Source organism: Neofelis nebulosa, chromosome 3 (genome assembly GCF_028018385.1).
Source record: "Neofelis nebulosa isolate mNeoNeb1 chromosome 3, mNeoNeb1.pri, whole genome shotgun sequence".
Lineage (NCBI taxonomy): Eukaryota > Metazoa > Chordata > Mammalia > Carnivora > Felidae > Neofelis > Neofelis nebulosa.
This window is the reverse complement of record NC_080784.1, coordinates 5,815,168-5,840,628: the sequence shown is the minus strand read 5'-3', so window position 1 is coordinate 5,840,628 and position 25,461 is coordinate 5,815,168.

Here is a 25,461-nt window from a genome sequence, read left to right as displayed (position 1 = left end):
CTATCAATGGACACTTGAGCGGCTTCCATAATTGGCTATTGTAAGTAATGCTGCAATAAGCATAAGAGTGTGTATATCCTTTTGAATTGGTGTTTTCATATTCTTTGGGGAAATACCCAGTAGTTGGATTACTGGATCATATGGTAGTCCTATTTGTCATTATTTTGAGGAACCCCATACTGTTTTCCATAGTTGCTGCACCAGTTTGCACTCCCACCAATGGAATATGAGGGTTCCTTTTTTCCCCACATCCTCACCAACACTTGTTTCTTGGGTTTTTGATTTGAACCATTCTGACAAGTGCGAGGTGACATCTCATTGTGGTTTTGATTTGTGTTTCCATGATGATGGTTGATGTTAAGCATCTTTTCATGTGTGTGTTGGCCATCTGTTTGTTTTCTTTGGAGAAATGTCTGTTCATGGTTTCTGCCCATTTTTAATTATATTATTTGTTTTGTGTGTGTGTGTGTGTGTGTGCGCACGCGCATGTGTCCACACATGTGTTAGGTTGTGTAATTATTTATATATTTTGGATACTACCCTTTTTGGGATATATCATTTGCAAATATCTTCTCCCATTCTGTAGTTTGCCTTTTAGTTTTGTTGATTGCCTCCTTTGCTGTGCAGGAGCTTTTTATTTTGATGTAGTCCCAATAGTTTATTTTTGCTTTTGTTTCCGTTGCCTCAGGAGACATATCAAGAAAAATGTGGCTGCAGATAAAGTCAGAAAAATAACTGCCTGTGTTCTCTTCTAGGATTTTTATGGTTTCAGGTCTCACGTTTAGGCCCTTAATTCATTTGGAGTTTATTTTTGTGTGTGGTGTAAGAAAGTGGTCCCGTTTCATTTTTTTGCACATTGCTGTCCAGTTTCCCAACAGAATCTGTTGAAGAGATGGTATTTTTCTCATTGCATATTCTTGCCTCCTTTGTTGAAGATTAATTGACCATATAATCATGTTTTTTTTTCTGGGCTTTTTATTCTGTTCCATTGATCTGTGTGTCTATTTTTGTGCCAGTACCACACTCAACCACTTTCCATTTCTATGTTTTACATGAATCTCTCTTTGTTTTGCTCTCAGTGGGGTCTCCCTTAGGAACAATGATTTCTGAAAGGTTTCCCTCTTTGGTTTCCCTGTGTATTATTACACTCTAGGCAAGGAACCATAATAAGATTCCAGGTGAATGAGAGGCATGCATACCTTTGGAAAGTGGAAATGGGAATGGGAGATTGGATGTTGGAAGAAGAACTTCAAACTGAGAGCTCAGGTTAGGAAAGACAAAGTTGGGGAGGAGAGGATTTGGAAACGGAGTCCCTTAAGCTCCCATGCCCACATAAGAGAGGAATATGTTCCTCTGCATGGATGAGCACTCCACTTTAATGATTGAACTTTGAAATGAAAGAAAGTTGAAATTGGTGAGTGCAGTGTTACCTCAACAGATCGCCTCAGGTGGCATTATCATAATATGGTAACCATATTCCAAGGAATTTTCTTGATAATTTTGGGACTTCCCAAAGACTACTCTTTAGCATTTAGATTTGGAAATTTAATTATTCATGATCTCCCAAATCATCTGGTTATTGAGTTTGATTTGGCATAACCAAATAAACTTTTGTACTAATATGTGAATATTGTTCCTTAATTGATACTGAAAATGATAACTATCAAATGTCAACTTCTATTCACCAATGGGCATATTGTCTCTCTTTATAGATACCAAGTAAATGATAAAAGTTATGAAAAAGATTGGTTGGTGACCACAAAATCATATCAGAGTACTAGTGGTATGATCCTATTAGCCAATGACATCAAAGCATTCTACATGAGAACTCTCTTTAATAGGGGTGCCTGGGTGGCTCAGTCAGTTAAGCATCTGATTCTTGATTTCAGCTCAGGTCATGATCTCATGGTTCATGAGACCAAGCCCCATGTTGGATTCTGTGCTGACAGCATTGAGCCTACTTGGGATTTCCTTTCTCTTTCTCTCTTCTTCCCCTCCCCACCCAACCCCCCTCAAAAATAAAGTTTAAAAAACCCCAAATCTTCTTAACAAAGGCATTTGTATATCTGCCACACAAAATTGCTAGCACATTTGACCCTAGATAGTTCTAGGAACACACTCATCATGCTTACTTCTCTGACTTCCTTTATGTAGATTTCTTGAGTCCATATTCTTCACTAATGCAGATTATATTATATATATATATATATATATATATATATATATATATATATATATATATACTTTTCCAGTAAAGATTACAACCTAGTTTTCCTAGATTGAACTTAAGTATATATAGAAAAATAACTGGGGTATGCTTTAAAGATGCTTGATCTCATCATTTATATTTAATTTTACCTAATTTCATCCAGAGAAACAACTTAAACTATGTAATATTTATTGCCTTTATTAGTTTCAAGTACAAGCTGTAACACCATCTAAATTACATAGCCCTAGACTAGAGAGTATGTGCCATTAATGTAGGAACATAGTAAGTCGCTTTAGAATTTGTAATGTCCTCAAGTGGGTTAATGGGGCTGTCTCTGTCTGTTCCCATGGAGGTTAGCATCAGAGACTTTCTTGTGAAAAGTGGACATAAGTGTGACTTTGGGGTCGCTAACAAAGCAGGGTTGGGGACCTGAAAACCTGACCAGCTAGATCCCATTTTCAAGATAGAGCAGAGAAATTTATAGATTGAGACCACAGTCTAATTGAATATTCTCCCATGTCATTGATCTCTCTGTGGTCACAATCTGTGTCCAATCTTTTTTATTTGAAGTATATTTGAAATAATGAGCATTTGTTTTTTGGTTTTGTTATTAAAATATACAGCTATGGTCTGTATGTCTGTGTCTCCCTGAAAATTTCTACACAGAAATCTTTCAACGTTTTTTATTTATTTTTGGGACAGAGAGAGACAGAGCATGAACGGGGGAGGGGCAGAGAGAGAGGGAGACATAGAATCGGAAACAGGCTCCAGGCTCCGAGCCATCAGCCCAGAGCCTGACGCGGGGCTCGAACTCACGGACCGCGAGATCGTGACCTGGCTGAAGTCGGACGCTTAACCGACTGCGCCACCCAGGCGCCCCTCTACACAGAAATCTTAACCCCCAAGGTGATGGTACTGGGAGGAGTCCTTCAGGAAGTGATTAGATGACCTCAGGAATGGGACCCTCATGATTGGGATTAGTGCTCTCATATAAAAAGACCTCACAAACTTCCAGCCTTCTCTGCCATGTGAGGATACAATAAGTCTGCAACCACAGAACCCAATCATCCTGGCACCTCGATTTCAGACTTTCAGCCTCCAAGACTTGGAGCAAAAAAACTCTGTTGTTTATAAACCACCCAGCCAATGGTATTTTGTTACGGCTGTCCGCACTACCTAAGACACATACATATGCTTTATGTGACACTTTTATTGATGTGAAAATTGCTTTGTTTTTGTAAGAAAATATATTCAGTATCACACATGCTGAATTAATGTGTTGGACAGCTTCCAATTTTCCCTTGGATGAAACAATTTTAAAAAGAAGTCATTACACAATGCAAACAATGTTAAACAGACTACCAACTATATAAAACAGGTATCTTTAAAGTGATGGAAATGTTGTAAGGTTAGATTGTAACAATGGCCCGACAACTCTGCAAATATCCTAAAAATCACTGAAATTGTACACTTGCAACGTGCAAATTTTATGGTTTGCGATTTATACCCCTAAAAAACCGGTAAACATACCCACACACACAAGAAATAGCAACAAAGTTTCCGAAGTCATGTGATCCTAAGAATGAATACTAGTAGGTGATACTAGTCTAGAGAATTCTATGCATTTTTTAAAATTTAAGTTTATTTATGTATTTTGAGAGTGTGTGTGTATGTGCACATGAGCAGGGGTGAAGCAGAGAGAGGGAGAGAGAGAATCCCAAGAAGGCTCCACAATGTCAGCACAGAGCCTGATGCAGGGCTCAAACTCAGGAACCAGGAGTCGGATGCTTAACCAGCTGAGCCACCAGCTGCCCCTAGAGAATTGTATTTAAACGGGAGTCACCGAGCAGCATGAGATTCATAGGAGATACTGCATGCATTTCTACAGAATATGAGTGCATGGCAGAGAGAAATAGATCACTGCTAAGTTTAACTTCACCAGGATCTAGATTTGAATAAATAAAAAAGGATTAATTTTTAATAGTTACATGTTGCATCTGAATGCTGCAAAATAAATATATTAATTCACTGCAATTAATTTCAGACATGCTAAGTGTACATCTGAAAATATAATCCAGTACTTTGCGGGAAGATGGAGATTCCTCAGCCTTTTTTTTTCTTTTGCTTGGCCCTGTCTCCCTCTTCACACACACAGGGGCAGGTGTCCTATTTACATCGACAGAAAATGACATGCCTGTCAGTACATTTGCACATGTTCCAGCCATGTTCTTAAGGTGTAGCATCTGAAAAATTAAGAAAAAAAAAAAAACCTAGATCTTAATAAGCATCAAAATAAAGCCAAACTATATCTGTGACATTCCAGATGTTATGTCAAAAGGATATTATTTCAAAAAATAAGCAATACTAGTTAAAACTCTAAGGCATCGAAGCAAAGAATAGAATAAAATAAAAGCTCTCTGTTGACGTTTCCGTCACCTACGCTTTACCTCTTTTGGCATATGCTTCATGGTTCTATATTATTCATAAGGAATTGAGTGTCTGGAAGGCAGCAGGAAGCCGCACGGGATTGGAGGTGAAGAGCTCAAGTTCATTTCTGCTGAGAGACTGCAAATCAGAGATGGGCTTATATTACAGGAGAGGGGATTTAGATTACACATTAAAAAAGAACATTCTTTTATCAAGACTCTGAGCCACCAGACTGCATTGCCAAGAGAGCTCATAAAATTGCATGGTTTATAGGGAAGCAGGGGCATGAAGGAAATGGTCTCTTAGACTCATTGTACCACTTGAGGGGTTCAGATTTGATATTTTCTTATACACATGCATGAATTCAACAAGGGCTTTTTTTTTTTTTTTTTTTACTTGCCATCCTTACTGTATGCTGATAGCTTTGACTGGTGCTAATTTGCCAGTCATTTCTGACTGTGTGGATTGCTTTCTAAATGCAGTTAAGTGCAATTTATTTCTAGTAAACCACTCATTAGCATTAGCAAGATCAGCATTTACAACTTAATTACCTTTGCTGGAGGCATAAACTACAGGTTTATTTGGGGCTTCAGTATTTTTTTTTTTTTTTTTTAAAGCTTATTCTTTAAATTTTTTTTTTTCAACGTCTTTAATTTATTTTTGGGACAGAGAGAGACAGAGCATGAACAGGGGAGGGGCAGAGAGAGAGGGAGACACAGAATCGGAAACAGGCTCCAGGCTCCGAGCCATCAGCCCAGAGCCTGACGCGGGGCTCGAACTCACGGACCGCGAGATCGTGACCTGGCTGAAGTCGGACGCTTAACCGACTGCGCCACCCAGGCGCCCCTGGGGCTTCAGTATTTTAAACCCACTAGAGGGGAAATATATATATTATATATACATAATATATATAAATATATATATATATATATAAATATATATATATAATATATGTTTGACAGGGTAGCAGATATCCTTTAAATATATATGTGTGTGTGTGTGTATATATATATACATATATATATTTATGTATATCTCTCTCTATATATATTTGTTAAATAACAATTGAAATACCAAAAAGCTTTACCTAGCTTTTATTCATAATAATACCCCAGCAATGTTTTATGAAGCAATAATACACCTCCCCAGTGAATTAACTGTGAGGTTGACGGCTGGCTTTCACCACCAGGATGCCAGATTATTGTCCCATAAAACAGTTCAACAGGACTGTTATTGGCAATATGTAGTGTCCTTGGAATCCATTTTAACTTGAGTGTATAAAAGTAAGTTACAAGGCAAAGTGATTACGTACCAGAAAAAGAAATGTGCAGAAATACTACACGCACTGGGTCCCCGAGTGGAAAGCACATTCCTAAAATGTGACGGGGATATTTGCAGTATTAAATGTTTCCTGGGTTCCTGCAGTCTCCGGAGGCCAGATTCAACCGGCAAATCTCAGGTGCCTGGTGCTACGTGCATCCATTTTCCTTACCTCCAGCCACGCATGCTCATGAGGCCCCATCATTTTCTGTGATTTGGTGGTGTTCCCTTGCCGATGGGGCACAGCTGGCCACAAGGCCTGTTTCCCGGTGGGAAAGCTCACTCTAGTACCGACCTTCCCTGCCCCATCCGTAACAGCTGCATCCATTTCTCCCTTGCCTGCATTCTCTCTCCAAAGCCGTCTACGCAAGCAAGTGGGGCACATCTGGCCAGCGTTGGTGGAGGCCTTACCGTGGGACAGTCCTCCTGCTAGGTGCTCGGCCTAAACCGCCGTTTTTAATACTCATGGCCACCCCGTGAGAGAGGCGTTGCCATGATCCTAACTTCCATCTTCAAGAAAGCAGAAGTGGGGAGTAAGGGGCAAATTAACCTGCGGACCTGACACCTATAGTAAAGGCCAGGGGCTGCAGTGCAGACTTCGGAAGCTTCCGCGTCAAGCAGGAGGGGCCTTCCAGGGGGCTCATCTTTGGTTCCCCAGAAGGGAGTCCGGTACCTGAAAAACCACTGCCCGGACTGCGGAAACCGGGTAACTGCCGCTCAGGTCGATGACCTACTGTTGGTGCTGACATACTTCTTCATCAACGACTTGGGGACCTGGAGAAGGTTGTTGGAGAGTCCACGGGTATAAAAGGAAGTCCCTGAACACAGACTCCCTCGGGACCCTGCCTCCACCTCCAGCCGCAGAGAAGAGGGACCCCATGCTTCAGAGGGCGCCTCGCCTGTCTCTGCAGGAGAGGAAGCCGCCCTAGGACTGTAGGTTTTTATAACTCATTCCTCCTTACAGCTTTCCTTTGTCAAATCTTTCCCCTGCCTCCCTTCATCTTTGCTTAATTCAGGTGTGTTTCTTTTATTGTTTGCCTTGTTTCGTTTTTTGTTTTGTTTTGTTTTACTCTGTTCAATATTAGTAACATATTAGGACTCCGTGCATAATCTTGCTACTTAGCTTTTATGGAGCTGATACTATAGGCCAGGCAAGGAGCTGCATGGGAAATTTCTGTGCATTATCATGTTAATCACATCTCTGCTTTTTCTGTAAATCACCTGTCTGCTGATGACTTGCAATCAGCAAGTTTAGGTAATGAACCTGATGAATAGAGGCTCACACCTGGCCCTCTGGTTTTTCATCACTGTGACCCTATTTTAGGAGGAAGATGTGTCTTTTAAGAACCTCACCCTTGGGGAGTTGGGAGCGACATGGGCATAGATCTTCCTAAATACGATCCCTCACAATCATCTGCCATGGTTCCATAGGTCAAAATTTGTAAATCTCTTCCCCGGAGATGAGTCTCCTTCCATCTCCAAGAACCCCAAGCACGTTAGGGGTAGCTGTTGAAACGTGTAACTAAGAAAGCCCTTTTGTTTTCATAATTTAGCCCCAACATTTAGTGTCGAGCATCCAGGGGAAGATTTCAGAGCCACTGACTTGTCGGAAATCTGCACGATGAAAGCCCCACGAGCTGTGTTTAGGAATCTCCTAGTCTCTGGGGCCAGTACCAGCATCTGGATTGCAGAAAGATTCCCCCTCTCTCTCGTGAAGGACTAAATGGACCTATGGAAGAGATAGGTAGTGATGAAGCAATTTTACCTTTGGGTCAAGATAAGCAAAAGTATTGCCACAGACAAATAGCAACGGATTGCCTATGTGGAGGCTCAAAATAGCCTCCTGATAGCAATCTGCAGGTAAGCATTGTTCACGACTGAGATGCCCAACCCGCCTGGCTCTGTGTATGTACCTTAGCATTGCTGATCTCCTGGTATATCAGAAGTTTCTCCTTCTGTGGCCAGGACCATACTGTCAGCTGGAAGTCTGTGCATGTCTTTTAAATATTGCTTTTTGGGGCGCCTAGGTGGCTCTGTCAGTTAAGCATTCCGCTTAGGTCATGATCTCACAGTTTGTGGGATCAACCCCCATGTCAGGTTCTGTGCTGACAGTGCAGAGCCTGCTTGGGATTCTCTCTCTCTGAAACTTTAAAATATTGCTTTTCATTGGAATATTTACCGTTTGATGTAAGGCTTTGAACGACCCCAAAGTATCAGTATATAAACATTAATACATGTTGAATTTTCTGACATCTTATAGGTTTAAAATTTCCCTTGAGATAGAATCTCATTACATCTGAAAAGCCTCTCTTCTTGCTCTAATCAGAATCCTGAATTGAAGTAAATTCAAATTAATGAACTTAATTTCTTCTAAAACTAACACCATGTGCCTGACACAGACTAAGTACTTTACATTTAATCCATACACCCAAACTTTGTGGAGGTGATATTCTGTACCATTTGCAGTTCATGAAACATAGCACCATTGCTCAAGATCAGTTACCTAGTAAGGTGCTGAGCTGAGATTTGCTTCTAGTCATTCTGATTTGGGTTGACTTTGAGGGTTTTCAGAGGTGGTGAAAATGCCTGTTGCTAATTCAGGGGGAGTTGTTCAAGAGGGGCCTGGAAACCAAGCCAGGCTGCAGCCTCAAGCAGATTTCCTGAGGTTACTTCAGCGTGGTCCCATCCCAGCCCACATCAGTGGAGGTGGGTCTTTGCTATTCCATTGAAAAAATTGAAAAAATCATTTTCATTTATTGAAAAAACCAACAGGTGTCATGGAGTCCTCTGTGTCCATCAGCACAGGGTCATTGAGAGATTGTATTCACTGACATGGAAATAGAACAGTCTCAGCTTTTAAAAATAGTTGTATTTGTGTTACCTTACCAGGTGTCTGCAGGTAGGCTGTCTAGACAGGAGGCGATGGTCCTCCAGGATCCTTGGTGGCACTGAGTGCTGGGCTGTGTTCCTCTCGCTTTCTGCTCTGTGCTTGTCTATGGGTTCCTTTTGTCTTGATGATTACCTCTTGGCTGCTTGGCCTCGAGCCTCCTGCAGATACACGGGGCAGGAAAAAGAAGGATGCTTTAGGGAGAAAGGGACAACCTTTACATCGGGAAAGCAGAACTTTCCCTCAAGGATCTACCAGGGTCCCTCTTACCTTTCATTTTCTGGAACCTTGTCACATGGCCACGTCCAGCTAATAGTAGCAGTAAATTATGGTTTTTAGTGCTGCATGTTCTCTCCTGTGTGTCTCCCCCTAAAACAGTGGATATTGGGGTGCCTGGGTGGCTCAGTCGGTTGAGCGGCCGACTTCGGCTCAGGTCATGATCTCGCGGTCCGTGAGTTCAAGCCCTGCGTCGGGCTCTGTGCTGACAGCTCAGAGCCTGGAGCCTGTTTCAGATTCTGTGTCTCCCTCTCTCTGACCCTCCCCCATTCATGCTCTGTCTGTCTCTGTCTCAAAAATAAATAAACATTAAAAAAATTTTTTTAAAAAAATAAATAAAACAGTGGATATTGAGAAGGTGTCATAGGGTCCCCAGAAGGAAACCCTAAAAGAAAATTTCTTGTGAAAGGGAATCATTAGGAAGATTTCCTAGGAGAAAATAGTAGAGATGTGAGCAAGTGGGCCAGGGAAGCAGAGACAGCCAAACAAGGATACAAGGTTACGCCCAGTCCACAGAAACTTGGCTTAATGCTGGCGAGAACTCCTGACAACCTAGGAGATACCTTGCACTTATTCAAGTCATTAGGAAGGAAAATGGATTGTGATGCCTCTGCATCTGGGAATCATTGGTAGAAGCCAGCAGGGGGAGCCCTCCCAGCTCTCCTTGTATACAGGCAGGTGGGGTCCAGCAAGTCTGAGCTGAGTGTCCTGCAAACACTTGGTGGCTGGCTGCCTCGAGTGGAACACACCTGGACCCAACAAGGGGACCGGGACAGAGTACCGATTGTCCGCTTCCTAAGGCCTCCACCCGTGTCTGCAGCATGTGGGCCACGTGACCGCTCTCCAAAAGGCAGTATAAGCACTTAGCATGTGGCTCAAGAAATCAATACCAAAATGTCCCATGACATCTTTACTATTATTTACTTTTATTATTTTTTAATTTAACACTCGTATCTTATCTCTCCAATTAGAGTTGGTTTCCTTGAAGGTTGGTAATTGTGTATAAATTTCAGTGAGCTCCATGACCAAATATTTAATGTAGCTCAGCTCAGTATAATTTGCACAGTAAATTCGCCAATCCAGGTGGGTGGGTGCAAACCCTCTCTAATTGCTACATTATTTATGTATTTATTTTTCGTTTTTTTTTTTTTAATCTTGAATTGTGTCCAGTTGTTTTACAATCAGTTGGTCTCTAGTATCACTTTTGGTATGATTACATATGGGTAGCACTTTGGGCAACAGTGTTTCACTGTCAAATGCATTTATTTTGTTAATAACCATTTAAATTGAAGTTCTCTCTTGAAGCTATACTAAATTCATCTAGGCTTTCCTCTGTTATGCATATCTGAAGGGAAGCACACTATGTCCTCTCTTTCTTAGTTTTTCCAACCAAAATTTCTAAATTGTCAGTGAGACAAATTAGCATTCCAAAGCATCGGTTTAACTATAAAGATTCTGACATTTGTGTGGCCATTACACATTCTAACTTTGCTTTTCTGACACTTCTTGACCTTATATTAAATATGAAACATCCAGTGTTGCTAGAGGTTTTTCAGGTCACCTAAATCAATCTTCCACTTTCCAAATAGGAAATTAACACCAGGAAGTAGCTTGACCAATGTTACAGAACTACACGGTGACTCAGGTTCTGGGTTTAAGCAACTGAGCTTTCTTCTGTACAGCCACACCTTGTCTGATTTAATAGTTCAGTCCCTGTTTCTCCCAAATATCCTCAAAATGTTGAATTTGGATGGTCTTTTCTAATCGGGAAACAAAACCCTTCCATACTGCATTATGTTGATTTTTGCTTAAAACCAGCCCTGATATTTTTATCTTGCAAATCCTTCCAGGCATTCTGTCATTTCTTTTTTTTTTTTAATGTTTATTTATTTTTGTGAGAGAGATAGAGCATGATGGGGGGGGAGGGCGGCAGAGAGAGAGGGAGACACAGAATCTGAAGCAGGCTCCAGGCTCTGAGCTATCAGCACAGAGCCCAATGCAGGGCTTGAACCCACGAACCATGAGATCATGACCTGAGCCAAAGTTGGATGCTTAACCAACTGAGCCACCCAGGCGTCCACGGCATTCTGTCATTTCTTTTGACTTGTTAAGCCTTAGACTATGGTGCACAGAGAGGAGATTATTAGGTTCATGATGAAATTCTGATTGCAATCATGATAGAAGTGTTAAGATAAAGATTTAAGAAGGGCTTCTGACTGGCACAATTGGTGGAGCGTGCAACTCTTGATCTTGGGGTTGTGAGTTCGAGCCCCACGTTGGGTGCAGAGATTATTTTAAAAAGATAAAGATTTAAGGTGATTGCTGAAGAGTCACCTGAGCTCATGGCTTTTTCTCTTGCTGCCACAGTAGACCTGCAAAATTGTGTGGGCCACGAGGCAGTTGTATCTCTCAGTGCTTAGAAATCAACAATTTTAGGCTTTAGTTGCTTAGAAATCAACAACTTTAGAATTTGGCCTTTTATGATTTTTGTTTGTAGATCTCATGGTCTTCTTACCTTCTGCAACTTGAAATGATTCAGCCCTGCCATGTATACGTTAATTGGCAGTGATTTAGAAATTTGAAATTCAAGTGGAGTGATAGAGGGTTGCTACTGTAGGGGTGCATGAGCCCAGGGGTACGTATAACCCAGGGGTAAGCACTCCAAATATTGGATAAATGTCGGGGCGCCTGGGTGGCGCAGTCGGTTAAGCGTCCGACTTCAGCCAGGTCACGATCTCGCGGTCCGTGAGTTCGAGCCCCGCGTCGGGCTCTGGGCTGATGGCTCAGAGCCTGGAGCCTGTTTCCGATTCTGTGTCTCCCTCTCTCTCTGCCCCTCCCCCGTTCATGCTCTGTCTCTCTCTGTCCCAAAAATAAAAAAAAAAAAAAAAAAAAAAAACGTTGAAAAAAAAAAAAACAAATATTGGATAAATGCATAACTTCTTGTTTTCTTGACAAGTTGACACTTTTGCAGTTTACAGATTATGAAGGATAGCATCAAAAATGCAAAGATGTTTTTAAAGTTAAAAAATTACTAAATTTTAATAATCTCTTTGTCTATATAGTGATGTAAATAGTGTAGTATAGGGGAAAGGATGTATTCTCCTATATCAGGGAAATCTTGTTGAAAAGTCTATGCCATCATCTTCTATTTTTTTCAATTAAAAAAAAATTGTATATGTGTGTGTGCCTGTGTGTCTGTGCTTTGAGGCTTGGTTTGCCTAGCATTTAAATTTCAAAAATGATTGCTGTTATGTTTTAAGCAAAAATTTCAGATGAAATATGTAAAACAACTTTTGCATAATAATTGGTTGTTAAATATTATCTTCTTTCTAAAATAATTTATTTCTTTTATTAGCCTATTTTTATTTATTGAAAAAAAATTAAATTTTGTAAGCTCTGACTAGGTGCTGGGTATGTGAAGATAAAACACACTGACTTTTCTATTTTTCTCATTTGTCTACTTCTGGCCATTTTGCCATAGTTACATTTTTAATGCCACATTCACGTCAACATCTTCATATTTTAAAAATTGTATTTTGTGGGTCTAATCACTGTAGGACGTAATCACGAGGTAGGATGCTCAAGCTGTACAGGCAGCTCCTAGGTGCTTCCTGTTGATGAGCCAGAGTCCGAAGGAAATACAGGAAAACCTTGGTTTGCGAGCATAATTTGTTCTGGAAATGTGCTTGTAATCCAAAGCCCTTGTAAATCAAAGTGAAACTCCCCATAAGAAATAATGGTAACTCAGACAATTTGTTCCACAACCCAAAATTACTTGTATAAAAATGATTACAAGACAGTAATATAATACAAAATAATAAAGAAAGTACAAAATACAAAGAGAAATAAACAAATGAACCTGCACTTCCCTTTGGAAACCTTCGTGGCTGGTGTGAGGGAGTCCAGAGAGAGGAGGGTCATTGGGTAGGATGACTTGCACTCTCACTAACAGAATCACTGCTGTCTACTGGCTCCATGGGATCTTTTTCTGCATGGGGGCCATTGTATACACTCTTATGGATGTTGACTACAGACCAGTGTTAATAAACTCTCGTCATATACTGTGTTTAATGGAACCGGCAATAAGGCAGCAGAGGAAAGGGTCTATACCTGCAGGCGCCTGACCTAGAATGAAACAGAGCATTCCTAAGCTCCCTCTTGAATGGAAAAGCAAAGGACTGTCCACGGGTGCTTGGAAGTGACAGAAAATACATGAGTGCCCATTGTGGGCACCTTCCAACGTTCTGAAAAATTAATGATTTCTACAAACACTGCAGCCTGAGACCGAGCATCCAAGTATGGGAGATGATCACCCACAGTCCTGCAGAGAGAGAGAGAGAGAGAGAGAGAGAGAGAGAGAGAGAGCGAGAACAAGCCATTGGCTCAGTGGTGATCACGTTCGGCGGCAGGTAAGACTTGTATTGCAAGACACTGCTCGTCTCTCAAGTTAAAATTTATTAGAAATGTTTGCTCATCTTGCGGAAGCCTTGCCAGACGAGTTGCTCACGATCCAAGGTTGTACTTTGCTGTATTTGTGAAGGGGAAGCCAGTGCCACCTCTCACAGCGGACCACAGCACATCTCTCTCCTAAGGGCTGTTTTTCGGGACCAGCCCATTCATTTCTGTTGCCTTTGAATGGAGGTGACACGTGGACCGCAGTCACTTCTTCGGGATAAATATAATGAAGATGAGTCAACAGGAAGTGAAAAGTTCTACAAAGATCCCCGAGTGAGCTCGCAGATTCCGCATGTGGCTTGGGGAGTTCAGCAGAAAGTAAATTATTAATAGATTAATATCATTAATATTAAATATTAGTTAAATAAACACTTTGAACCAGAGCATTTGAAAAAAATGATTAATCTTATAGTTGACTTTTGATAGAAAATTAGCCTAACTGGCTCCATATTACAATTATGACAAATAGAAATTTTGTATGTAGATGCGTGTGTGTGCGTGAGAGAGAGAGACAGAGAGAGGGAGAGAGACAGGAAAGATGGCCATTCTTTTGTCTTTACTACAGATATTTTTTTATAAGAAATTCATTGTCAAACTGGTTTCCATACAACAGCCAGTGCTCATCCCAGCAGGTGCCCTCCTCAATGCCCATCACCCATTTCCCCCTCCCTCCCGACCCCCATCAACCCTCAGTTTATTCTCAGTCTTTCAGTGTCTCTTATGGTTTGCCTCCCTCCCTCTCTAACGTTTATATTTCCCCTTCCCCTCCCCCATGGTCTTCTGTTAAGTTTCTCAGGATCCACATAAGAGTACTACAGAGATTTTTAATTCCAGATGAAAAAGATGTGAAAATTTTGAGATTGATGTTTTTGTAGAAAATTAAAAAAAAAAACTGCATCAATTTGAAACTCAAACAGATAATTATTAATCTTTAGTTTTTACTCTAAATGGCAAAAGGTGCTTTTAAAACCATTTGATTAATTAACATTTGAAATTGAATTATAATAATTTAGTGATTTTTCTGAAATTTATCCCATGATTAGAAGATTTTTCCTAGGTTTGATCTTTAGATAGAATTTCTATGGGATTCTGAAATTATTAATTGCCCATGTTATCCTAGGTATATGTTTGGTAATTTTATAAATGTGTTTTTAAGGGCTTATTTCAAAAACATAACAGTCCAGGGGCGCCTGGGTGGCTCAGTGGGTTGAGCGTCCAACTTTGGCTCAGGTCATGACCTCACGGTTTGTGGGTTCAAGCCCTGAGTCGGGCTCTGTGCTGACAGCTCGGAGCCTGGAGCCTGCTTTGGATTCTGTGTCTCCGTCTCTCTCTCTGCCCCTTCTCTGCTCATGCTCTGTCTCTCAAAAATAAATAAATCTAAAAAAAACCCATAACAGTCCAGAAATACTAAAATTATAAAACCTGAGGCAGTGGCCAATTCTGTCTTATTCACGATATTGTCTCTAGTGTATACGTCTAACACACAGTAAATATTCAGTAAATGAATTCTCTTGGAACTAGGGATGCAATTCAGGGTTAATCTCACCAAAGCTATTCCCAGCAAGAGCATATGAAAAGGTCATCTAGATTAAAATATGAGTCAAAGACATGTGAACAATATCTTTATTAGTGTAGAAAGAAATCAGTGTTTCGATTGTGTGAACAGAAAAGGAGGATTAATTGTGACATACCCAAACAAAATTATATTTTCTTTCCTTTTTGTCACTGGTTAGTTAATTCAGTATATGGTAAGTAAGTGCTCAATAAATATTTCCTGTTGGTTTCAGTTGAGTGGTTGTTATGTGTTCTTATTCTGTGACTCAGAGTATTCCAGAGACCCTGCCTAAAGCCAGGCATGGAACAAATACAGCACAGTTAGGATTTTAGTGTGCATGTTGGGGGGTGCAGCTCAAAGGGAATTGAGAGACCCACCTTAAAGTTCCTGCGATGACATGCCAAGGAACTGAAGCATTACGCTCTGAGTGCTAGCCACACAATCCTCAGTACTCCCAGCATCAGTTGTAACTTGGGAAAGGAAGCTATCTCCAAACAGGCTGTAGTAAAAGGAAGCAAAGAGAACAGAGGGTGGGACAGAATGGGAGGAGCCATTTCTGGAAAAGAAAGCAGAGGAAGAGAAACTAGGGAAAGGGGTCAAGATGAAATCTTGAGAGCACTGGGAAGACATTGCCGAACTTAGAAGTCAGGTGACCCTGGCTTACTCCTGGGGTCCAGCCTGAGGAGGTGCCAGGTAAAATAGAGGAATCTCGGGGAAAGCACAAACACTATTTCTGAATATTTACTTTTTATTAATATAACTAAGAAGGGTCTATAACAGTTGATCATTTGTGATTTCACAAAAGCCATTTTTTCAATCTGCTTTTATTCATAAATATTTTGATGAATCCTAAAAGTAATAAATGCTTATTGTCAACAATGGGAATATATCAAAGCATAGAAAAAAGTTCTTAAAAAGGAATTCCTAAATTCTCTTCACCTAACTGCATCACAGGGAACAGGTTGGTGACTTTATTTCCGTTATATTTTAATGTAGTTTGGGTTGGTTTATTTTTGGCTATGTAGCTAATGACATAGTAAGCACAGTTTTTCAGCCTCCTTTATTCCTTGTTTATTGTGGTAAGAATACTTAACATAAGGTCTCCCCTCTTGATAAATATTTAATATTTATAAGTAAATATTTATGAAATAAATATTAAAGTATTTAAATTAACGATTGGTATTCAACATTTATTAGCTGGATGTACCATACTGTAAAGTACAAGTGTACTCATCTGTCATAAGTGAAACTTCACGCTGGTTAACAGCAACTCCCCTTCCCCATCTTCTCCAGCCCCTGGAAGCCACCATCCCACTCTGGTTTTATGAATTTGACTATTCTAGATAGCTCATGTGAGGGAAATCGTGTAGTATCAGTCTTTCTGTGACTGGCTTATTTTCACTCAGCATAATGTCTTCCACGTCCATCCGTGTCATTGTAAACGAGTTTCTGTCTTTTTAAGGCTGAATAATCCTCTACTGTGTGTATATACTTTTTATTTATCCATTTATCTATCCTGTTGATAGACCTTTAGCTCGTTTCTCTATCTTGCTTAATTTTTTTTAACATTTTTTGTTTATTTTTGAGAGAGAGAGAGAGCGAGCGAGCAGAGGAAGGGCAGAGAGAGAGAGGGAGACACAGAATCCGAAACAGGCTCCAGGCTCTGAGCTGTCAGCATAGAGCCTGATTCAGGGCTCGAACCCACGAAGAACCCCGTGAGATTGTGACCTGAGCCCAAGTCAGCCGCTGAACCAACAGAGCCACCCGGGTGCCCCTCTCTATTTTGCTTATTATGAATGATTCTGTGGTGAATATGGAGTACGGAGACCTCTATGAGATCCTAATTTTAATTTTTTTTGAATGTATAGCTGGCAGTGAGGTTGCTGGCTCATTTAGTTGTTTCATTTTTAGTTTTTTTGAGGAATCTCCATACTGTTTTCCACTGGAGCTGTACCATTTCACATTCCCCCTAACAGTGCACAGGATTCCAATTCTGCTACCACTTCAATAGCACTTATTTTGGTTTTTCGATAATAACCGTCCTAAGAGGTGTGACGGGATTCTTCACTGTGGCTTTGATTTGCATTTCTATGACGATCAGTGATGTGGAGCATCTCTGTATGTTGGCCATCTTGTGTCTTGTTTGGAGAAATGTCTACCCAAGACCTTTGTCCATTTTTTGAACAGGCTACGTCATTTTTACCTATTGAGTTATAACAGTTCCACATATACATTGATATTAACTCCTTATCAAATATATGTTCTGCCAGTACAGTTTTTCCTATTCTGCATTTTGTTGATTGTCTCCTTCACGGTGCAGAAGAATTCCAGTTTTTGATATAGTCCTTCTTGTCTATTTTGCTGTTAATTGCTTGTGCTTTTGGTGTGATAGATATCCTAGAAACCATTAACTAGAGCAATATCATGAAGCTTCCCCTCTGTGTTTCACAAATACTTTTTTAGTATAAGTATTGCATGGGACATATAGGCACATTTTCTTAAAAATCTGAGATTCAAATTGAATTATCTGGTGAAAAAAATAGTGGAGTTCATTATATGTAAAGTATTTTCTAATTCTAAATTCTGAACTTTCCTTGAAGATTGGAGACAGTTTTTATAGGTAAATTTGCTGTTTAAGCTAGAAAGTGTATTAGAAGATGCAGTCTAACCTCCAAATCTTTCTCCCAGGAGCAGGGGTAACAGCCTCTGTTCTCCGAGCTGCCTTCCTCTGGAGTAGGATAGAGTCTCCTACTGACTGCTGTCTTTGTGTGTGAACTGTACATGAAGTCCCCCCCTCCTCAAATAATGGAAACAGCATTCCTTGCAGTGTGTTTTTCCAGTTACAAATGACAAGATATTTGCTTATAGCACATTAAGTACCCTATCTCTACTAGGGTTTCTGTGTTCATTCTAGAAACCTGTTCTCTGGATGCAAAGTACACATATGCATTTAAAAGGTCAAGGGCAGGGAGGGAGGGAGGGCATTTGATGCATGTTTGACTTCTGAATTATTTTTTCTTTTCCCAAAGGCTAGACTCTCCATTTATAGCAGATGATAATGGTTTTGGATATCTGAAAGTTTCTCCTGTTTTTTTTTTAATATATCAAAAGTTTGCTCAGCAGTTAAATAACAGCCAACTCTTTAAACCCCTGCAGAACCTCTGCACTGAGTCATAGATGTGAACTTGTATAGAGTATGATAGTGTGATTCATTTACACACAGAGCAAACTTGAACTGAGGGTCAGCCATGTTTGGTGAAAACTTTGGCATTTAGCTAAACACTTGTGAATGAGAAATAAGCGTGTTGTAGCCACAAAGACTGTGGGGTTTTTTGTAACACAACATTTTCATCGCCACATACCTAATTCACATAACTCATACCAATATCCATGACTTAGGAGTGGAGGCAGAATTATAAAGAATTGTAGTTATCATTCCTGTTCTGGATATGCCCAATTAGAAAATGGGATGAAGACAGAATTCTCAATTAGTAACTAATACTTCCAAATATTTAGTTTCAGAAACCATGCGTGGAAATATGAGTTAGCATTAATGGGAGGGTAGTTTTGGAAGCCAATTCAAATACATCTTATTTTGTACATCTTATATTTTTCCTGAATCACAAATCACAATATCATACCCATGAGCAATTTATATACCTGTATTCAATATACCCATGTTTAATACATATATATCTAAATACATGCACATAGATATTTTATCATACCCTAATGTGGTATTCAGCTTAAAGAGATGAATTTTTTCATACCCATCCTGAAATTCACAGTAAGGTTTAACAAAGACCTTTGTACATAGTAACAATTAAACATATACATGTTTATACAAATATAAATTTAACATATATAACATATACATGTTATATATATTATATGTAATATATATATTTATTCAATGTGAAACCAGGGAATATAATTATATTTCTATTAGTGCTGTAAGGAACAAAAAATAATTATTCATAAAAGAAGTCAACATTCCCAGTGTCCTTGATTTGCAATTTTTTGTTTTACATTTTAATAAAATATATTGAACCAAACATAATTTTTATCAGTTGCAGTTTTGAAAATGCTTTATTTATGAACAATAAAAGCATACTTGGAAAGAACTTTGTTAGGTGTCTGACAATGTTGATTCATATTTATCTTTTCAGTGTTTGCAGAAACCAGTCTCTCTTCAGGTCAGATTTAGTAATAAGTTGCTTCATGTTATTATTTATGAGTAATCCAGTCCTCCTAATTCTGTGGTAGGAGAACTGTCAAATCCCGTATGCCTGACAAATGAACAATGATTTATTTCTCTCTTTGTGTTAAAGATAGGTGAATGTGATTTTCATGGAAGTCGATTATTTCTTGCAAACCCTTGGCGGGGCTGTAAAGAAGTAGATCAGTCACGAACTTTCTTTCTCCATATCTGTTTCTTTTAGAACAACTGACCAGGAAGCAATTATACTGGCTGACCTACCTGTCTTCATGGTTTGAGCTCTGGTCTCTTCTTCTCCCTTGGGCATAGGTGTCCTTAGTGACGTTATAGTTCTCGCGCAGGTTCCAGTCAGCGTCACTTTACTTTGCCTTGTTATTCTGGCCAGCTAGACTATAAACATCTAAGAGGCACCCAACATATCATATAATGGAAATGGTAAGGATAAAATTATGTTTAAACATTTCATATGGTGACTCAAAATGACAAGTGCTAAAACTTTCCAGTCATAATATTCTTACTACTAGGTGAGTAACTCATTCACTTTTCATTCATTCATTCATTCATTCTTTCATTCATTCATTCAGTGAGTTAGTCAATTATACATTAACCTTAAAGTCAGTGGGATACAGTGGAAAATATGGCTTTGAAATAAAACTGAGTTTGAAACCCACTTTGACTACTTATTGGTTTTCTAACTTTAGGCGACATATTTAATAATCCTAGATCCCAATGTTCTCTTCCCAGGAGGAGAAAAACATATTTTATCATATTTTAAAAAAGTAAATCTACTATGTAACAAGTCTATTATGTTGTGAGTAGTCACCAAAACATTTGATTCCTTTGCTCTAGTTTAGTAGGATATTGTATCTTCCATGTTCTCTTTGCTACCTGATACACATTTGTTAATTTCTTTTTTTAAAAAAACACACGATAACAATTATTAGATTTAATTCAATACAGAAAGCTCACCATCATCAAGGTGCACCAAGTTCAATCATCTGGAATGTATGTGTATTAAAAAAGAAGTATTACTTTTTTCTCTGACCCTTTCTTCTGCAAATGTTCAAAGCACTGTGGAGTGACAATACCTGATTTGTATAAATGGAAGTGAACCCCTTGCGTGGCACATATATAGGGGTCTATACTATTCCTCAGTTACACAGAGACATCAAGAACGAATTCAGGCGACCATATATACCTCACGTGATACAACGTGCATTGCTAGGCCATAGTTTCAATCTTAGGTATTTCTCACCACCATCTGCTTTTTTCTCATTTATGCAGATTGCGGGTGGTGTGAAAATTTCCTTTGTTTACAGTTTTTAAGAAATCTAGTCATTGCAGAAGGAAATAAAGCATTCATATACAAACATCCAGCTGTTTTCAAGATGAGGCTCCTGATAATATTCTAAACCTTTTGGGATAAAGGCATAGGGTGGGAGAACTCAAAGCTAACATGTTATTTCTTCCCACAAAAACAACAAAACAAAGATTATTGGAGAGTTTCATATAGACGCAATATATACATATTCATATACATGTATGTTTATTCAAATATCATTTGAAATGATAGCCCATTTAAGTAATAGATTATCTATTCTCGAGCATCAAACTATGCTACTTATGAGCACAGGCTATCTATTTGTTGTGTTTTTTGTTTGCATCAACAATACATCACCACCTTTTGTTCTCATAAATCTTATCTCAAAATTATAGCGAAAGGGTGCACCTGGGAGAAATATATCTGTGTGGTTCATATAAAGTGTGGAAAAGTGTTTTGTAGACAGTGTTGTTGAAATATTGTTATTTTGTGTATGAAAAGTAACAGGAAACGCTTTTTTGACTTCTGCCTTCTCAGTGCTTATGTTCTCATGTTAAGGGCATGTCACTAAATATATACATATACATGTGAAATACATACATCTGTGGAAATATATACAGAAAAGTTCGTGAATTACAAGAGCATGTCTTATAAATATTCATGAAACAAACACACCCATATGACCAACACCCCGAATGTAAAATAAATTACCAGAACATTATCCTGTGACCCATTTACATACATCTCTTCCCTCCCATTATCCCCTCCACCTTCCAAAGGATAACGACGCAATTAACTTCTAACTCCATCCATTTGTTTTGTTATGTTTTTCTTGTTTATTCTGGCTTCTTCTATGAAAAATGTACTTGTGAAAGCCTTTACACTTTTGCATGAATATCCCGCAATTCTTTGTTGCCGGTATAACAATGATGAACATCTGATTTGTTTATGGTTTATGGTTATTTCGAACAATGCTGTACTGAACGTTCGTGTAATTGCCTTTGGTGCATTTACTCACACATTTCTACTGGGCATCCATGATCATATATTCAGAATGAGGACACACTGTCTAAAATTTCCCTACATAGTAGTTTTGCCAGTTTACATGTCCACTGACATTACATGACTCTTCTGGTTTCTCCACATCCTTACTGAGTTGTGTTACCATGTTCTTTTTTTAAATGTCACAGTTCTGGTGAGTTTGTAGTGATATCCAATTTGGATTTTAATTGTATGTCCTCGATTATTAATGATTTGAAGCACTTTCTATGTCTTTTTGATCATTTGGATGTTGTGTATGTACCCACACACATGCATATGTACATGTGATATCTGTGTCTTTAACCCACTTCTCTGGTAGATTGACTGTTTTATTGTTGTTGTTTTACAAGAGTGATATTTATATTCTACATACGATCCTTTTTCCTTATATTCACTAAAGATATGTTCTATGTTTCAGTGGCCTTTTCTTTCTTTCAATAGTGTTCTCTCTTCTGTGACTGAAACCCAGTTGGTATTAATGAATTATTTTTTATATGTAGTTGAAATGTTTTGCTAATATTTCTTTGTGCTTTTCATACCTATGTTCATCAGCAACCTGGCCTATAATTTTCATTTCTATAAGGTAATTGTTAGATTTTGGCAGGAGAATTGGGGTTCTCATAAATAAATAAACAATTGGGGTTGTTCTCATAAAGCAAGTTGAAAAATAATTATCCGTCTGCTAGGTTCTAGAAAAGTTTGTGTAAAAGGAATATTATGTCTTCCTAAAATATTTAAAGAATTCACCAGTGAAGTCGCAACACCTGTAGAGGAGGTTAAACTGCGTTGTCCATTTCACAGATTATTGGGCTCCTCAGTTGTATTTATTACTTTGTCTGTTTTCTTCATTTGTGCTTTTTCTAGGAATATGTCTACAACTAAATTTGAAAACCTTGTGGCATAAATATAATTGATAATCTCCACTTATTTTAAATGTCTGCAAGACACATATGTTAACTGATTGTTTTCTTCTGTTTTTTTTTTGATGACTTTTCTTGTTTTTTCTTGATTATTATATATTTTGTTGCTTTTAAGAAATTATCTTTTGCTATGTTACCTTTCGTTTTTGCATTTTTTTCTATTTAATAACTTTATTCTCATAGATGTTACTTACCTCATTCTCCTGTCCTCAAATTTAACTTACTATTTTTTCCAAGTTCCTGGGGAAACTGTTAGCGATCCAAAATATCCTTTCAACACTAAATCTTTTCTTTAAGCATAACTTTAGCTACATTCCACCGGTAAACTCAGGCCATATTCTCATTATCATTTTATTTAAAATGCTCTCTATATCTATCCTGATCTAGCCTGACTTCTTTGTTAACCACTGTATTATTTAGGGGTATATGACTTAATTTCTAAATTGATGATTGCTAATTACATTTTTATTACCGATTTCTAGTTTATTTGTGCTGTGGACAGATAACATGCTATGGTTTAATCCATTATTGGAAACTTTCTAGGACTTGATTTATTTCCCCAAGATATGATTCATTTGGGAAAATTATGCATATTCATTTCAAACTAGGTTCTACTTGTATTGAGTTCAGTTGAGTGCAGCTTTAAGTCAGTCAAGTCAAATGTGTTTTTTAATTCAAAATTCTAGCTCTATTTTTTCCCTAGTTTTTCCTTCTATTACAAAGAGAAGGATGTTAATTTGTTCTTATCTCATTGTGATTTTGTATTTGTATTTTTTCTTTTTAGTTTGTCATTTTTTGCTTTATGTAATACTATATTACAGTTGCTTGTAATTATAGAAATATTATGTTTGGTGTATTTCCTTTGTGTTGTCTAAAATGTCCCTATTTATTTCTGTTAATGCTTTGTGTTTTATAGTCTGGTTTGCATAGCCCCACCAGCTTTATTATGATTGGAGATTGCAATGAATATCTTTTTCTGTCTTGCATTTTTCTTCATTTTCACCATTTCTGTGTCTTTGTATTTAAGATATGTCACTTTAAAAAGGCATAAAGTGGAGCATGTTATTTAAATCAATATTAAAGTCTTTATCATTTAGTGTACTGAGTTAATTTACTTTTAATGTTATTATTGATATATTTGGGTTTATGTACATCATTGAAATTGTGTTTGATATTTGTTCTGCCTGTTTCTCTTTTCTATTGATTATTGGCTCCTTCTGCATTTGTCAAGTATTTTACCTCTTTGTTATATATTCACTTTAAAAAGTTATTTACTTAAATTGAAGTTAGTTAGTATACAGTGTAGTATTGATTTCAGGAGTAGAACCCAGTGATTCATCGCTTCCATACAACACCCAGTGCTCATCCCAACAGGTGCCCTCCTCAAGGCCCGTCACCCATCTAGCCCATCTGCCCACCCATCCCCCCTCCAGCAACCCTCAGTTTGTTCTCTGTGGAAGAGTCTCTTATGGATGAACTTTTTAATGATTCTTTTTGCCATTGTACTTGAGAGTAATCACTGACTGATTATATGTAGCATAAGTTAGTACTTTTTCACATCTTGATCACTACGGTTAGTTTACTGAGCTCTAGAAAGGATCTAATAATAAAAAAAATGGCTGTAATTTGTCCAATGATTCATCTTCATACAGTCATTATTTCCCATAAAACTTGACAGTAATATTGCATATATTTTTAAGTGGAATGAAGTCACAAAAGAAAAATATGCAAACACAAAGCAAAAAGACATAAATAAGCATGTGTTGATCTTAATTTCAGTCTATTTAAGCACTGTGTCAAGCTGGAAAATGATTAAATATAAACCCCTATTGAGAATAATCCAAAGGACATAGTTGATCTGTAAAGACATTATATACTAAACCATTCCTAATTCTTTCCAGGCTTTTGAAAAGCTATGTGTTTTGTGTGATTGTTTTTCTGCTATGTAGCTCTAAAATACATCTAAGCAATCCATTTTTCATTCCCCTTATAAATTTTTTTTGGAGTAGTTCTGGATTCTTTTCAGGTTTTATCCTTTTACATAAAATCCCCAGTATCACCCTCATCTTCTGGTTTGTTTTGTTTTCTTTTCTTTGGTATGATTCCCATTGTACACAAATGATGTTGTGTCTGCCATTACTTTCCTTAGGCTTGCTGTTGGATTTATAAGCATTCCTGGTAATTGTGTTCAGTAATCATTTGCAATGCCTCATCAGCGGTATTGATTTTCCCCTTGTGTGCAGATTTCCCATGAGCAGTGCCTTTGTGAACCCCGGAGCAACGTGCTCTTCCTGCTTGTCCCTGACCTCCTCAACAGCATCGTGGCATGTGAGTACTGAATTTATATAAACATTTTCAGGGGGCGCCTGTGTGGTTCCATTGGTTAAGCATCTGACTCTCGATTTGGGCTCAGGTCATGACCTCGCCGTTTATGAGTTTGGTCCCACATCGGGCTCTGGGCTGATGGTGTGGAGCCTGTTTGGGATTCGCTCTCTATCTCTCTGCCCCGCCCCTGCTTGTTTGCTTGCTTGCTTGCTTCCTTCCTCTCTCTCTCAAAATAAATAAACATTAAAAAATAAAATAAAATATGCGGCACCTGGGTGGCTCAGTTGGTTGAGAGGCTTACTTTGGCTCAGGTCGTGATCTCATGGTTTGTGAGTTTGAGCCCCACGTGGGACTCTATGCTGACAGCTCGGAGCCTGGAGCCTGCTTCAGATTCTGTGTCTCCCTCTCTATCTGCCCCACCCCTGCTCATGTTCTATCTATCTCTCTCTCTCTCTCAACTAACTAACTAAATATTTTCAGGATTTTTTTCCCAGTTTCATCAAACT